The 14,843-nt window shown below is 45.9% G+C and overlaps 1 long non-coding RNA gene across 2 annotated transcripts; it reads right to left on the reverse strand.

Annotated features, from left to right (window-relative positions):
• Positions 1-678: 678 nt before the first annotated feature.
• Positions 679-7,860, reverse strand: LOC129129159 (uncharacterized). Of its 2 annotated transcripts, XR_013184843.1 has the most exons (3): positions 7,760-7,774; positions 6,341-7,465; positions 679-4,507 (listed from the first exon to the last, which is right to left on the reverse strand). It is a non-coding gene; the product is annotated as an uncharacterized LOC129129159 (long non-coding RNA). The 2 variants fall into 2 exon arrangements; XR_013184842.1 differs by having other exon boundaries at positions 679-7,465; positions 7,760-7,860.
• Positions 7,861-14,843: the final 6,983 nt, after the last annotated feature.

The raw sequence follows: 14,843 nt of genomic DNA on the forward strand, positions 1-14,843 counted from the left end.
ATATGTCTATCCCCCAGCATCCATCCCTTAGGGTCACTTAATGGTTGGTAGGATGTTATCTACTTTTGGTTTCCACCTCCCTTTAAATGTAACCTTGGCACATCTCCCCAGGGCTCTCAGCAGGAGGCCCCCTGAGGTGCAGGAGCTCCTTTGGGACTCCTAATAAAACCTTGGATTAACCCCTGCTAAGAGTCAGCCCTTTATCTTCTACCGATGTCTCTGGTGTCTCTTGTGCTGCACAGGGGCCCAGCCCAGGTGCCCTCAGTACCCTCGGGGCACAGAGAGCGTCTCCCCCCCAGCCCAGGTGCCCTCAGTACCCTCAGGGCACAGAGAGTGTCTCCCCACCAGCCCAGGTGCCCTCAGTACCCTCGGGGCACAGAGAGTGTCTCCCCCCCAGCCCAGGTGCCCTCAGTACCCTCAGGGCACAGAGAGTGTCTCCCCACCAGCCCAGGTGCCCTCAGTACCCTCGGGGCACAGAGAGTGTCTCCCCCCAGCCCAGGTGCCCTCAGTACCCTCGGGGCACAGAGAGTGTCTCCCCGCTGTCGGCCGTGTCGGGGCTGCCGACTTGGGACCGGCCGAGGGTTACTGAGAGGCTCGCACAAACCCGCTCGGCCGCTGATTGTGGTGGTGTTTGAGGGTCCCCAGCACAAGGGAAGAGACGAGAATCTTGACTCCACCTTTCAGAAGGCTGAAATATTCTTTTATGATCTCTATTATATTAAAAGAAAATGAGATATTAGAACTATACTAAAAGAGCAAGGAGACATCAGAAAGCTGGAAAGGAATGAATAATAAAAACCTGGGACTGCTCACAGCCCCAACGCAGCTGGACCATGATTGGTCATCAAGTAGAAACAATGCACAGGACACTAATCCAAGATGCCCCTGTTGCTAAACCATCTCCAGCCCACACTCCACAGCCAGCAGATCGTTATTGGTTCCATTTCTGTTCTGAGGCTTCTCAGGAGAAAAATCCCAGCAAAAGGATTTTCATCAAATACGTCAGTGCCAGGTGATGGCACAGGCAGCATCGGCTGGCTGAGGTCACTGTGTCATCCCTGCCAGCCCAGGTGTCACAGCAAGGAGGAGAGAGTTCACCCTGTGCTCAGCCTGTGCTCACACAGCCCTGCCAAGGGACTGGCTGCCAAAACAGAGCCGTGCCATGCATGCCAGTGTCTGCATGGGAGAGAGAGGACATGAAAAGCCACTGAGGAAGCTGCCACCCCCTCCCTGAGCTCTGCCCTGCAGGCCAGGTCATGGGCAGCCACTTTGGGAAGGCTGCATTTGCTGCCCATCAGCTGCTCTGTGTCTGACAGGAATTGAAATAGCCCAGGTTTGGGTTGGTGCTGAGCAGAGGGCAGTGAGGAGAAAGGGAGAAGGCTGTGCTGCAGAGCAGGTGGATCCAGGCAGAGCCAATTTGGGGAGCAGCCTTGTCTAACAGCATTTCATTTTCCAGTTCTACTACATTACATTTCATTTTGCACTTCTGCTAGAACTGCATGTCAACAGATTTCAAATATCCTCCTCAGTCCCAGCAGCCTGCTTTAAAGTGCTGTGTCTTTATCAGACCATTGATGGTCCTTCTGAAATGTGAGTCTCACTGGCTGCATCCAAACCTTGTGCTTGAAGAGCATTCCTAAAAATTAAAGCAGATTGGGCCTTTGGGGAAGAAGGGGCTGCAAAGCATCTCCTAAAGCATTTTCTACTCCAATTTCATTGTGAGGAAATACACCTGAAGGATGATGCAGGGATTAGGATTGAGACAAAGATGAGTTTGATGGGTCAATTTTACTTTGAGAGCTTGAGAAGCACAGGAAGCCCAAGTGATGATCCCAGAGGGTTGAAACAGAGGTTTCACCCTCCCAGATACACAAGGGCCTTACCCTTAAAACCACTGCTCTCAGCATGGAGCTGTCTCAACACTGCATTAATGTTTTCTCCTCTCTGTGCATGTGTAGAATTGAAATCCCTTTTGGGGAGGAAGTTTATTCCAAGTAAATTCCTAAACAATCAGCTGAAAAAAACCCTGAAATGGTCTTACACTTGATTTGCTACTCCCTGCCAAATGCATGTGCATGCCAGGTCTTGAGCCTGGTACTGCAGCTGAGCCTTGAAGGAGGAATTGTCTACGCAAGGCTTCTCCTTCAGTTTTGGGATCCAGTGCTGATTGCAATCAGGTCTGGTGAGAGAAGTGATCATAAATACACCACGTTTCTGTGTGGCTCATGAGAAATGAAGAGCAGGTTTGGCCCAAGGCAGGTGTCGTGGTCAGATCCTGTCTGCTCTGCACGGAGTTTTTGGTCTCTGGGAACCTCTCGTGTGGGGCAGGAGTTCATGTTGCAGCATCTCCTGCTGGGCTTCACTCCCAGATCCTCCAGTAATGCTATCTGAGGGTTATCTGGCTGCACTGGCCAAAGATGCTCTGCTAAGACACCTTCTTCAATTCTTTCAGGTCCCATCAGCTTTCATAGCCTTGTATATTTTTAAATCCTTTGACATTTGAAACACTGTTCCCCTGCAAGGCTGCCTCCTAAATCCCAACTTCTCAAAAGGCCCAAGGGGACAGGGTTGGCCAAGGGTGGAGCTATTCTGGGTTTGTGGGTGGTGCCTTGTAGTGAACAGTGTGTTCAGAGCTGCTCTGCCGGTTCTGCCTATCACTTTGACAGGGAAGGAGTGTGCTGGGATATGATAAATCACTAAATTGTCACTTCTAAGTACTGCTTGCAATGAAAACATTGTGTATAAACCCTCCTAAATGGTGTTAAATTTGTCTGCTATATTTCTTCCCTCCCACCCCACCACTGCTACTCTAAGTATGATCCCTTAGTAGCTCAGTCTTTCTTTGTGTTTTGTTTGACATTTATGCCCACTTTCCCCAAAGCTCTGGGGGTTCTTTTTAAAATATGGTATCAATTTTTTTCTTGGTTTAAAAAAAACCCTGAAATACACACACACACACACTAAAGAAGCAGGTCTCCATGGCTCAGCCCTGAGTGCTAAAGGAAGAACAACAGGAAGGGTGCTTTGTGGTGCTGGAGAAAGTCTCTGCAAGGCTTAAAGGAGCATCCCATTTCCACAGATGACTTTTTTTTTTTTAATGGGTTATGGTGCTGGGAAAATCTGGAAAGAGTGCAAGTCCCTCATTCCAGTTTGAATGTCTTGTTTTAAGAAATGTGTTATTTCAGCTCTTGGAGAGCATAGTTTTGGATTCATCCTCACATCCTCCAGTCTTGGTGGCTCTGTTGTTTTTTTATTTCCCTTTCTCTGCCCTTTTCCCTGCCCTCACTCCCCTGATGGCTGCACGGCATGTGATTCAGGCACTCATCACTGCTCTGCAGCTTCTTTACAGAGCTAAAACTGACTGGGTCTTTCACCCTCCTCTCATAGCAGTGGTGCAGAGTGAGGCACATGGCAGGGCAGTGGTTTTATCTGTTGTTTTATCTTCTGGTTTGATGTTTAACACATGAGGCAGAACCCCAAGCCCCTGCTCACCATGTCAGGCTAGGCTGCAGGGGAGCACATTGACAGCAACACAGTGGCTGCACCGCAACCACAATCAATCTGATAGAAAAAGGGTTTAAGGCTTCTAACAGTGCCATGGTGACTGAGCTGAGCCCAACCTGGGTCTAGCTTAATCCCTGATCTGTGTAAAGCCCTCTTCTGTGCTTTCGTGAGGCTGGGACAGCTGGAGAGGCTGCTCTCCATGAGCACAGGATGGCAGCTGTGGGCTAAAACTGGCTGAGCTGCCTCCCCAGTACGTGATGGGTTTGTGAGGGATTTAAAAGAAAAAACATTACAATGTCTTTATCAGGCTTCCATGCTCACTTAAGCTGGCTGGTGGTGATTTGTAGTATTTTTTAAAATAAAAACTAAATGCCTTCCCTTTATAAGTAAATATGCTTTGAAGAGGGCTTTAAAGGAAAGATGATTAGTTACTATCCAACTGTTGCTAAATTCATTGGTTGATGGGCCATATACTGCATTTTTTAATGTCACCAATACCTGATACAGACTATTCCCAAGCTGTTTGATAATTATTTATCAGCCATCTGCATCAGCATCATCTGCATGACCAGTGATGGCCAAAAAGCAGGAAGGAGAGAAAGGGGTTAAGCTGTAGGCAGGAAAGGGAAGGCAGAAACCAAGCAGCAAACAATTGGCACCTGGGCTCCATTGAAGACTAAAAGTGGGGAAAAAAAGGCTTAATTGAAAAATCTGCCTATTGTGTGTGCAGTCTCCAAGGGGAAACAAACAAACCCATTCAAAGGAAGGGAAAAAAAAGGCAAAGAATTAAAAAATCCTTGTGCTGTTGTGCAGAATTGGGGGATTTAACTCTTCCCAGTCTCTGGCAGAAATATTTTTATAACCAAACCATCTCCCTTTTTAAAGCATTTAGTTGGATTGAGCAATTTCTTAAGTCTTCCATCATCAGGACCAGTTTGGGTTTGGCAGCTCAAACACCAAAGCTCTTGGCAAGACTAGGACGAGTTCAGTGGTTCTCCCTGTCCTGAAAGAGAGGAGAAAAGGGAAGTTAAGCTCACTGCAGAATCAAAGACTCCTGCATTTCATCTTTTGGCTTGGATTGCTCACCATGGAGTTTTAGCCATAAAAAAAGGGGAGGTGGCACCAAATCGAATTAATAAGTGCCCTTTCCCAGTGTTTTTTTCCAGACATTCAAAGGAAGCTCATTTTTTTTCTAGCATTCTTTCCCTAATTTTAGCAGAACCATTCTCATCCCAGACCCCACTCATCAGTTGTTCAATCCTTTGGCACTGGATCTGGACAAAGGAAGGGACACATCTGGGTCACAGGAAAGCACGGAGAGAAACCCTCCAAAACTGGACAGAGAAAAATGAAATGCAGGAAGACTTACGTGCAGCTGGATGCTCTTTGCACTGGGCTTCCTTTAAAGGAATGGATTTGTTGCTAAATACATCTCAGGCTCAGATGTGACCAGGAGAAGGTGGGATGGAGATGAGGAGTGAGACAGGGAATAGCCAGGGAGATGCAGGGCCCAAGAACATCAAGGATGGAGAAGAGAAGGAACAGGGATTGTTCTCCATGTTTAGATCCATCAGTGCTGGGAGCTTGGGAAGCACATGAGGGTACCAGAGGGATGCTGGGCAGGAGCAGGATAACTCCAGAATAAGCTGCTCCCACTCCAGGGCTGGGCCAGGGAAGGAGGGGAATTATTTCCCTCCCCTTTCCAGTGGGATGCAGGTGCCACCCCGTGCAGAGGCAGGAAAACTGCCTTGCAATCAAGTACAAAGCCTGCCGGGCAAGCCCAGGATGCCAGCAGCCATTTCTCTTGGACTTCCTGCTTACAGGCATTTTAAGCTCGCTTTGTCTCAAAAGCACCTTTTTTGCCAAGGGCATTCCCATTTCTTTTGGATCCTGAACAGAGGTTTGGAAAGCTGACTTTGATGAGGGAACTGTTTCCTATTTTGATCCATGTTAACTTGGAGTTTCCCTTGGAGTTCACCCAGGGGGTGAACCCAACCCTTGAAGGGCCATAAGATCCTAACTATCCAATCCCCAATCCCCTCAGCATTGGCTTGTAGAAACCTTCTCAGGGTTAATTTAGCAAACTTAAGGGTTTGGCAAGTTCAGGATCAAAACAACCAAAAAATTCCTGAAAAAGAAACTGAACTGAAGCTGGCTAAAAGCTGATGGCTCATTACAACAATTGAGTGAAAAGCAGGCAGGATTGATCCTATGAAAAACGCCAATCAATTTTTTAAAAAATTTTAAAAGTTTAACATTAATTAAATGGTTATAAAAATAGTAATACAATTAGAGTAATAATAATTTGGACAAATTAAATTAAGACAATACGAGACAATAGAGACAAAGAGTTACGGATGTCCGGGTACCTTTTTCTGGCAGCATAAGCCCGAAAAAGGACCCCCCGTTAACAAAGGACTAACCCTTAAAAACAATAACCTGTTGCATATTCATACGTCTCATACATGATGCATAAATTCCATTCAAATACAGGATTCTGTCTGGTCACCATCAACTTCTTCCTCTGATTCCTAACAGCACCTTCGAGGAAGGAAGAAGTTCGTTTCTTCTAATAAGAGAGCAATAAATTCTTTTTCTCTGAAAGATTTAGGTGTCCTGTGGCTGCTATCTCGCTGCAAGTCCTTTCTTTAAAAAAAGTCTCCTACATAGCATAGTTTCTATTTTAACATTTTGTTATAACCTGAAACTATATTTAACACACTACTTAAGAGAATTAATACAGCATTACTTTCTAACACAACACATATAATATTCATTTTAATACTTCCGAAAAGCCAATCACAAAATACGCACTTTACACATTTTCAATACTCACCAAGCCATCTGGCCAGAGTTCTGTGCCCACCGAGGACACAGCAAGGGATCTTCCTCCCATTCTCCAGCACAGGCTTCTTTCCTCCACACGCAGGGAGCTGCAGCCACTCAGGGAACACCGACTTAGTCACAACAGGAGAGGCACAAGGATGATTTGGAACTCGCTGTGACCTCAATGCCGCCCAGACCCAGGAGAAAGCACTTTTGCGATCAGACGGAGCGGGGTACCGCCCTCTCTTCTCCCTACCCACGGCGCATGCGCACACTGCCGCGATCATTGGAAGGGCAAGTGAGTGCCGCCCTGAGCCGCCATCTTGAGTGTGGCGTGAAAAGTGATTTTTTTTCTCTCCCCTTTCCAGTTTTCACCCCCTGCAGAGGCAGGAAAACTGCCTTGCAATCAAGTACAAAACCTGCCTGGCAAGCCCAGGATGCCAGCAGCCATTTCTCCTAGATTTCCTCTCCGCAATCTTTGGTACTGGCAGAAGCCACTCCCGGCCGAGCCACCATCTTTGTTGTGGTACCCTTAAGCATCCCCCGCTCCTCACACAGGCGTTTCTCTTACCGGCTGCCTCAACCCGGTCCCGACGCCGATCCCGCGCTCTCAGCGCCATTTTCTGCTGCTTTTCCCGGCGGGAGAAAACGGTTGGCGGGGTCAGCGGCACCGGAGCCCCGCGAACGGCGGCAGGGAGCGGCGGCGACGCCTCTGCCGGAGTCCTGCCGCGGCCGCCATCTGGAGTGGGGCTGGAGGCCGACCCGGCTCATGCAGGGTCCTGGTAGGCGGGCGCTTCGCCATCTTGAAATGGCAGCTCTGTCCCCTCCGCGCCTCCGCCGCCCGCCGAAACCGGCCCCGCCGCTGTCGTTCTTCCCAGCCACCGCCCCGCACGGCGGCCGCTCAAGCCCGGCCACGCCCCTTTGCACTCCTAACTGTGCTTCACCGCTCCTCTCTGTGCACAGTACCGCTCTGTGCCCACAAGGTGGCAGCACCGCCCCCCTGCCCGGGCCGGGCTGGACGCACCTTGGGGCAGGCAGGGAACGGAGGCCGAAGCTGCCGGAGAGCCTTTTGTATTTATTCCCTTCAGCCTCAGCAGCTGTTCCTACGGTTTAAGGGCACTTGATTGGTTCATTCCTAGGTAAAAACGTTATAACATTGGTTTCAAAACGACTATGCGCCTCTAGTCAGAGTTTCCTACATTCCTATATACAATAGAATGGATAGATTCTTTCCAAATCATTCTTTCCAAATGGTTTTGGAGATAAATTCCAATTCTTTGCCAATACCTATAAAAACGAAAAACTTGACGGGTTTTGGTGTGCTACACCCACCCCTCCGTGTGAATTTTCTGGCAGCTTTTGGTCCCTCTGGGGGAGGTTAACCCAGCATGACCCCCCCCCCCCCCCCCCCCCTTCATTCCCCACTCACCTGCTCCTCCATCACAGCCTGGTGTGACGGTGTTCACAGGAGTCTTAGGATGAGGGAAGAGACGAGGATTTGACTCCATGTTTCAGAAGGCTTGATTTATTATTTTATGATAAATATTACATTAAAACTAAACTAAAAGAATAGAAGAAAGGATTTCATCAGAAGGCTAGCTAAGAATAGAAAAAAAAAAGAATTATAACAAAGCCTTGTGTCTCGGACAGAGAGTCCAAGCCAGCTGGACTGTGATTGGCCATTAATTAGAAACAACCGCATGAGACCAATCACAGATGCACCTGTTGCATTCCACAGCAGCACATAATCATTGTTTACATTTTGTTCCTGAGGCCTCTCAGCTTCTCAGGAGAAAAAAATCCTAAGGAAAGGATTTTTCAGAAAATATCATGGCTACAGCCTGGCTCTCCCTCCTAGGGCCAAATCCCATCAAGTCAGCTACTTATCCTCCCCTAAGTGTGCTGGGATCCTCAAGTCTCTAGCTTCATCCCGAGTCCAAGACTATGGGTGTTGTTGTGAGTGGCACCTGGGTTAGAGAGAGGCAAAGCTACATGACATTTCTGTGAGTGCAGTGGATGAGCCTCTGTGCTGTAAGACAAGTGAATGCCTCTGCTATGCTTGTGAAAAGATGCAGAACTCAAATCAACACTATTTCCCACCCTGCTGCCTTCAAAACCCCTCACAATATCTCTTAACTGGGTACCCTGTTCACCCCCTCCTTCTCCTAGTCACAATCCTCACCTCATCTGAAACCTCAGTCTCAAACATCATCTTCAACACAGGGTAGATCTCTTTTGTAACACAATGAATCTGCTGAAAAACTCTGAGGTGTTGTACTTGACACAACCTGGATTTTCAGGAAGTTGCACTCCTCCTAAAAAAAAAAACAAAACCCAACAACCCAAAAAAAAAAAACAAAACAAAAAAACCAAACAAAAAAAAACCAACCCAAACAAGAACAAAACCAGAAATTATAAAAGCACCTTAACACCCCTGAACACACAACCCTAAATCATGAACTTAAATACTCCCTGTGCTCAATGCTTTACAGTGTTTTCCAAACCTCTGTTGCTTTAGATACTCAAAAGTATCTGCTGAAAACAAGCTGAGATAAGCTGAAAGAGCTTCTACACTGAAATGAGAAAAGAGCTCTTATCCCAGCTGATCCCAGAGAGGGAATGAAGCCCCTTAGCAAAGGCTGGGGCTAATATACCTCTGACTGTGCCCACCTCTCATTCCCAGGAAAATGGAGGGGGCAAATCCCACCAAGTATAAGAGCCCTCAGAGGCTTCTCTGACTTAAATTCAAAGGAGTAAAGAGCATGATATTGAAGAAAACTCTTCAGTAAAATTACAGCATTTTCTTTTTTGCAGCCACAGCTTTGAGCAAAAGGGCAGAAAACTAGTAAGAAATAAAATTTTACATTTTGGTAGTATAGCTAGATAAATTGAATAATTTATTGTTGACTTAAATAATTATTCCTTAGTGATTACTAAGTAGTGCTCCACATGCGACTAAGTAGGGTGGAGAAGAATAGTAATGATATGAATGATGTAAGTCTCATTAGGGCCTCTAATTAGGGCTATCTACATTATAAATGAAAATAAGCATTCTTTTGGTTTTGGGAATCCTGCCCATATAAGGGATCTGAAAAATTGTACTTTGCAGTTTGATATTTTGAAATGGGGTAATTGTGATATTTTGGAAATTGATATTCTGGTATTTTGAAATGGAATTATTTTTGTATTTTAGAACTTGGTATTCTGGTATTTTGACGTGGGGTTATTTTGCTATATCTGAACTTTTTATTCTGGTATTTTGAAACTAGATTACTTTGGTATTTTGGAACTTGGGTGAGGTTAAAGTTCTGGTATTTTAAATCTGAGACTTGGTTTGGTACCTTGAAATTGGGTTTCCTATTTTTTTGAAACTAGGTTGTTCTGGTATTTTGAAATGCAGTTTTTTATAGGCTGGTTTGTTTGGTATTTTTGTAGGTCGAGTTTTTAGGTTTGTTTTTTTTTTTTTGTCTGGGAGTTTGGTGTTTTTGTAAGCTGGGCTTTTAACATTGTTGTAACCTGTGGGTTTGTTATTTGATAACCTGAGATTGGCAGGGGTTTGGGCACTCAAGTTCAGTGTCCTAGTTTCATTTAACTTCTTCCACTACAATTAACCTGGCACGGGAACTATTAAATTGCAGGATATACTATGTGACGCTTCCTGAAATAGATACAAATTCCAGCTACAGCAAAGCCCACCACCCCATTTAGAAACCCTTCAGCAAAAACATTGCTGGAAAAGCAAAGCTGATGTCTGGTGACCTGGAGCTCCAGAGGATTGAGGGAAACATGGGGAACGAGCAGACAGTGAACAGCTTCCACTGGTTTTTGTTTCAATTGCTACTGCAAGTGTAGCTTCTCCGCAATTTCATGTCCAGCGTGTCTCTTCCAAGCTCAACAGATGAACAATCGAGTGCTCCAGGACTGGAAAGAGGGGGTCTTCTGCTACTTGGCTACAGCTCCAAGAGGAATCTGTAACATGCTGACGTTTAGACTCAAGGACTAAAAGCTGTGTCTTCATGACTGAAGAGAAAGAAATGCAATGGGAATCAATCAAAGGAACTTCACATATCTCTGCTTGGCTCGACTGGCAGAGGTGGGATGGGGAGCTGCTCTGAACAACAGAGGCAGCTTCACTCAGCAGAGAGAGCTGTATGCCAGAGATTTTTTTGCTTGTATGTTTTTAAAGGCTATTTAGTGGTTTAATGGGATGTTTCATTGAGTCATGACCCATAAAATCACATTATAGCACACCTGTGAGTGCTTGGGACTATTCAAAAATGCAAATAGCAGAGGGAAACTCAAGGTGACCCCCTCTTTCTGTTAGGATGCAACTGTGCACTTTTCCTGCTGTGGCACAGAGGGCTTTGTGTTACACCTAGCACCAGGGCCACTGCAGCAGCCTTGGGTCCCGCAGTGACACTGTCTGCTCCGTGTCTCCCCGAGAAGCTGGCCTTGGCACAGCAACAAAAGACATTTGTGCGGGAGCTTTGCAGAAGCAAGGCAGAGAAGACTGTGTCCCAGTGGTCTCCGCCCATGACAACAGCACCTTGACAACAGCAGACTCGAGGACCCTGGTTTCTTTGACATCTCATCCAAGTTTTCACTCACTATTTTCAAGGACTCTCAAATGCCCAAATCATACCACAGAAAATTGATAAACGGTGAGGAATAAATACAAACTGGAGCATCCTAAGGCAGCACTTGACCCTGGCTTCTGCCATTCCAAACTCCTGTCAGAGGCATCAAAAGGAATTTGAGCTGACTGCACAGAATCTTCCCTGCTCCAGCCCATCGTGTGCAGCACGGCCAGGTATGGCAGAGTCACAAACAAATGCAATCTTGATTCCTCCCAAAACATAAGGCCAACCCGACACAGGATTTCTGTGAGACCAGGAGTTTGTGTGCACAGATTAGTCTGGGTGGGGCAGTGGTTTTAACTGCATCTCATTTGGCTGCACTGCCCTCATCCAGAGGCAAGGCTGCTATGAGCCTCAGACAACAGTACCTTGCTGCAAGTATCAGGCTTGATCTGGCACGGATTTAATCCCTGAAGGAAGAGGCCGGCTTCCCCATTGACGAGATGGCTCGCTTCCTCAGTGCTTGGAGGCTCCTCACTGGCGACAGTCCTGTGGAAGGAAGAAAGCCCACTGCTCTCTGTTTGGGACAGTATCACCTGGGGCCACAGGACGGATGGTGCTTGAGCTGCGGTAGCTGCACAGGGTGAGTGGGGCTGGGTCACACAGTGGGTTTAGCTGCATCCTGCAGCTGCTTTCTTCATCTTGTATTGCATTGCACGTAATGATTACGGTTATTTTATGGGTTGTAGGTCTGGATTAAGAGGCTCTGACCTACCTTGGGAAGTCTTAATGTCCATAGCTCTGTGGGGTTATATAAAGCAATTGAGTTGCAAAATGTAAATGTAAAAATACTTGGGGAGGAGATTTTTCTTTTAAAACCAAGTAACTGTCATTTTCACACAATTGCTGTGGCTATGGTAACCTTTGCTGGGAGCAAAAGTGGGTGATTCCAGTGAGGAAGAGGCCTTAGGAGTTGCTGCAGAGGGAAGTAGCGCTTATTCTGATCCCTGACACACCCTTCTTGACGTCACTCTGTGCTGTGCCTTGGCTTCAGACAGAGTCCATGCAATCTAGGTTCAATAGTATTTAGCTTGTGCTGTCTCTTGGACACTGAAAGGAGTTTGCAGGCTGTTTTGCTTGCTGTCCCTTTAGCTGTAAGTGGCCTATTTTGGGATGGGGCTGTTAAACCCAGTATTTCCAAGAATTTTTTCAGTGTATCTTCAGTGTATCTGTCTTGACTTCCACGTTTCCACAAGAGACACCTGCTGAAGTTTGTTGTGTGAGCGAAGGATCCTTCTTACAGAGGCTTTTCTGCATTGCACATTTAGTTAGTGTCTCCACTCTGGAGGGAACCTTCATTTAGAGCCAGTTATTGCCTTTCTTAGAAAAACTGTGACATGGTCAAAGACTGAGCTTACCCTTAGAAGCACAGCATGACTGACAAGGCTATCTGTGGAGCACGTGCCATCTCCAGAGAGGATTCAGTGACAGTTACTTGGGTTGTAGGAAGACAGCTGGTGACAGCTGGCAACTTTTTCCTTTTATCATCAAGGCTGTCAATGCTGCTGTTCTTGCTTTAGTTCTGTTTCTATGCATGTCAGTTCCACAGCTGTGCTGATGAAGTGCTGAGGAGGAATTAACTCACTTGTTATTTCATTCTCTTCCCATTAATGGGTCTACCTGGCGTAGACAAGAGGAGAATTTGTTTGGGGTTTCTTCGTCTTTTCTTCTTCCCTCCCCCAGCCCCTCCCCAACACTTTTGTGATTTGATTGATTAGAGGTAATTCTTCAACTCAGTCTTCACTCCTGATGCTACAGCGTCGTGCTTACTAGGGAAAACTGCAAGTAATAAATGCACGTTGCATTCAGCTGTCAGGAATAGTTTCCAATCTGTCCATCTGTGGCACAAAATTAGAAAGCGGTCCTTCCAGCATGCAACTCTGCCTCGCATTTCCCCCAACCAAATTATTCAGTACATAAGTTGTCCATTTTGGCATCTTCTCTTCTTCCCAGCCAACAAAATACATGTGAAAAAATAACTGCCTGCAGGCCATAAAAGTGTAGCTGCAAGTAATGATCAAAAGCTGATCTTCCTGATCTTTTCACAACTTTCTTGCCAAACTCTTTGGCTCCACTGGATATCAGTTCTCTATGGGAGAAGGAGCCTATTAAAAGCCACACAGACGCACTAGCTAACAAGGGCAGAATAGCCTTTCCTACCCTCAGCCACAGGTTTTGTTAACCCCTCTGAGCTGCAACTAGCATTACGGCATTTTATGTGCTCCTGCTGTAAGGCAGCCCCTTCTAGGTCATAAATCACTGTGTCATCACAGAACGACCTTGCTGGCCCTGTTATTGTTATTAGGTCTGGAAAGATGAGTTACTGACCTTTACCGAGCGCTATTTCTGTTGACTGCTAAAAACCTTCAGAGAAAAGTTGCGTGTTCCTTAGTTGTGTGAGCCAGGCTCTTTAACTGCCTGTGAGCTTTCTGAATCTTGGCAAATCTTCAAAGATCTCTCAAAGGAGATCCTAGTTTACTCTGCATGTACTCTAAAGAAAGCTAAGCTTCAGGTCCTGACTACTGGTACTAAGTACTACTAGTTAATCCCATTGACAGAGCTTCTGGTTTGCACACAGCAGGAAAGCAAGCTCCCCTGTAGAAAGAGGCATACTGCTGTTGCCCGTGATTGTTGGTGTGAGCAGCCTAGTGCTGCTCTATGCTGTAAAGAAGCTCATTAGGAATGCAGTAGCAGGGTGGGAACCTAGTCATTGTATATTCCACAGGTTTCAGGATAATTCTTGTCAAATGTCTGCTATTCTGCTGTGCATCTCAACACTTCTGGGTATTGCTTGCAAAGTTATTTTGCAAAAAATTTCTAACGTGTACCAAACAGCACAGGATACTCGTAAAGGAGATGCCACAATTATGTAAATTATGGAAGAAAACACTACCTTTCTAAACCTGTCGTGAGGAATGGTGGCAGGGGAATTCTAGAAGGATTTGATGCTGATGTTCATGAAAAAGTTCTAAACCAGAAGCTTATGAAAGGTCCCCATATTTTCTCTGATTTTAGGGCGAAGTATAAGGAAGTTGGATAGGTTTACTTCTATTGGGGAAGTCCTAAATATTCCTTTGCTAACGGAGGTAGCTTAGGGTGCTGAGAGACACAGTTGGCTAGGTGCACTGCCCTGGCATCCTCCTTAAATGGTTGTTGGGACACTCGCTGAAGCAGCAGAGAGGTAAAGCTGAGGCCTGGTGCTAGAAAGCCAGTTGGGAACTGTACAAAGCTGAGTTCTCATTCAGTGGTTTAACTGCTGGTGCAGTAGACAGATCACCTCAGAAAATGCCTCTGTTTTTGTCCTGCCTATAAAGAGAGGAAAAAAGTCTTAGCTTTCTTAAGGAACTTAATGATGCCTTCTGCTTGCAATAAGAAGCATATGCATCTGAGAAATCAGTTATGAGTTCGGCTCTATATTAAAAGAGTCGAAGCAAGGTCATTGTTGAACACACTACTGCTGCTGTCCACATCTCCGTGTTCATTGCTCTGATAATGAATAATAGTTGGGGTAAAATATTTTTGATGAAGCAAAAACCAAATGTTTTCCTCTGCTCCTTTTTGTGAATGGTCTTCTAAGCCTAGATATATTGCCTACCTTTGTTGCCCATTTTTTGGCATGCAAGGGAGGAAAAAATCCAGTATTTGGTATGGGCAACCCTCAAAATCAAGACCAAAGCCTGCGTTCTGATTTTAGAGAGATAACAGTAAATATCAGGTAACTTCAGGAATTTAAAGAATAATTTCACATTAGTGCTAATACAGCTGAGACTGGAAGTTGCCCTGTTAACTTTTAAATTACCAGCATAGCATGTGCGTATTTACCTCAAGTAGGAGCTTCATATCTTTCCTTCCATTGAGCTTAATGCAAGGTCTGGG

This window comes from Agelaius phoeniceus, chromosome 20, assembly GCF_051311805.1.
Source record: "Agelaius phoeniceus isolate bAgePho1 chromosome 20, bAgePho1.hap1, whole genome shotgun sequence".
NCBI classification, from domain to species: Eukaryota; Metazoa; Chordata; class Aves; order Passeriformes; family Icteridae; genus Agelaius; species Agelaius phoeniceus.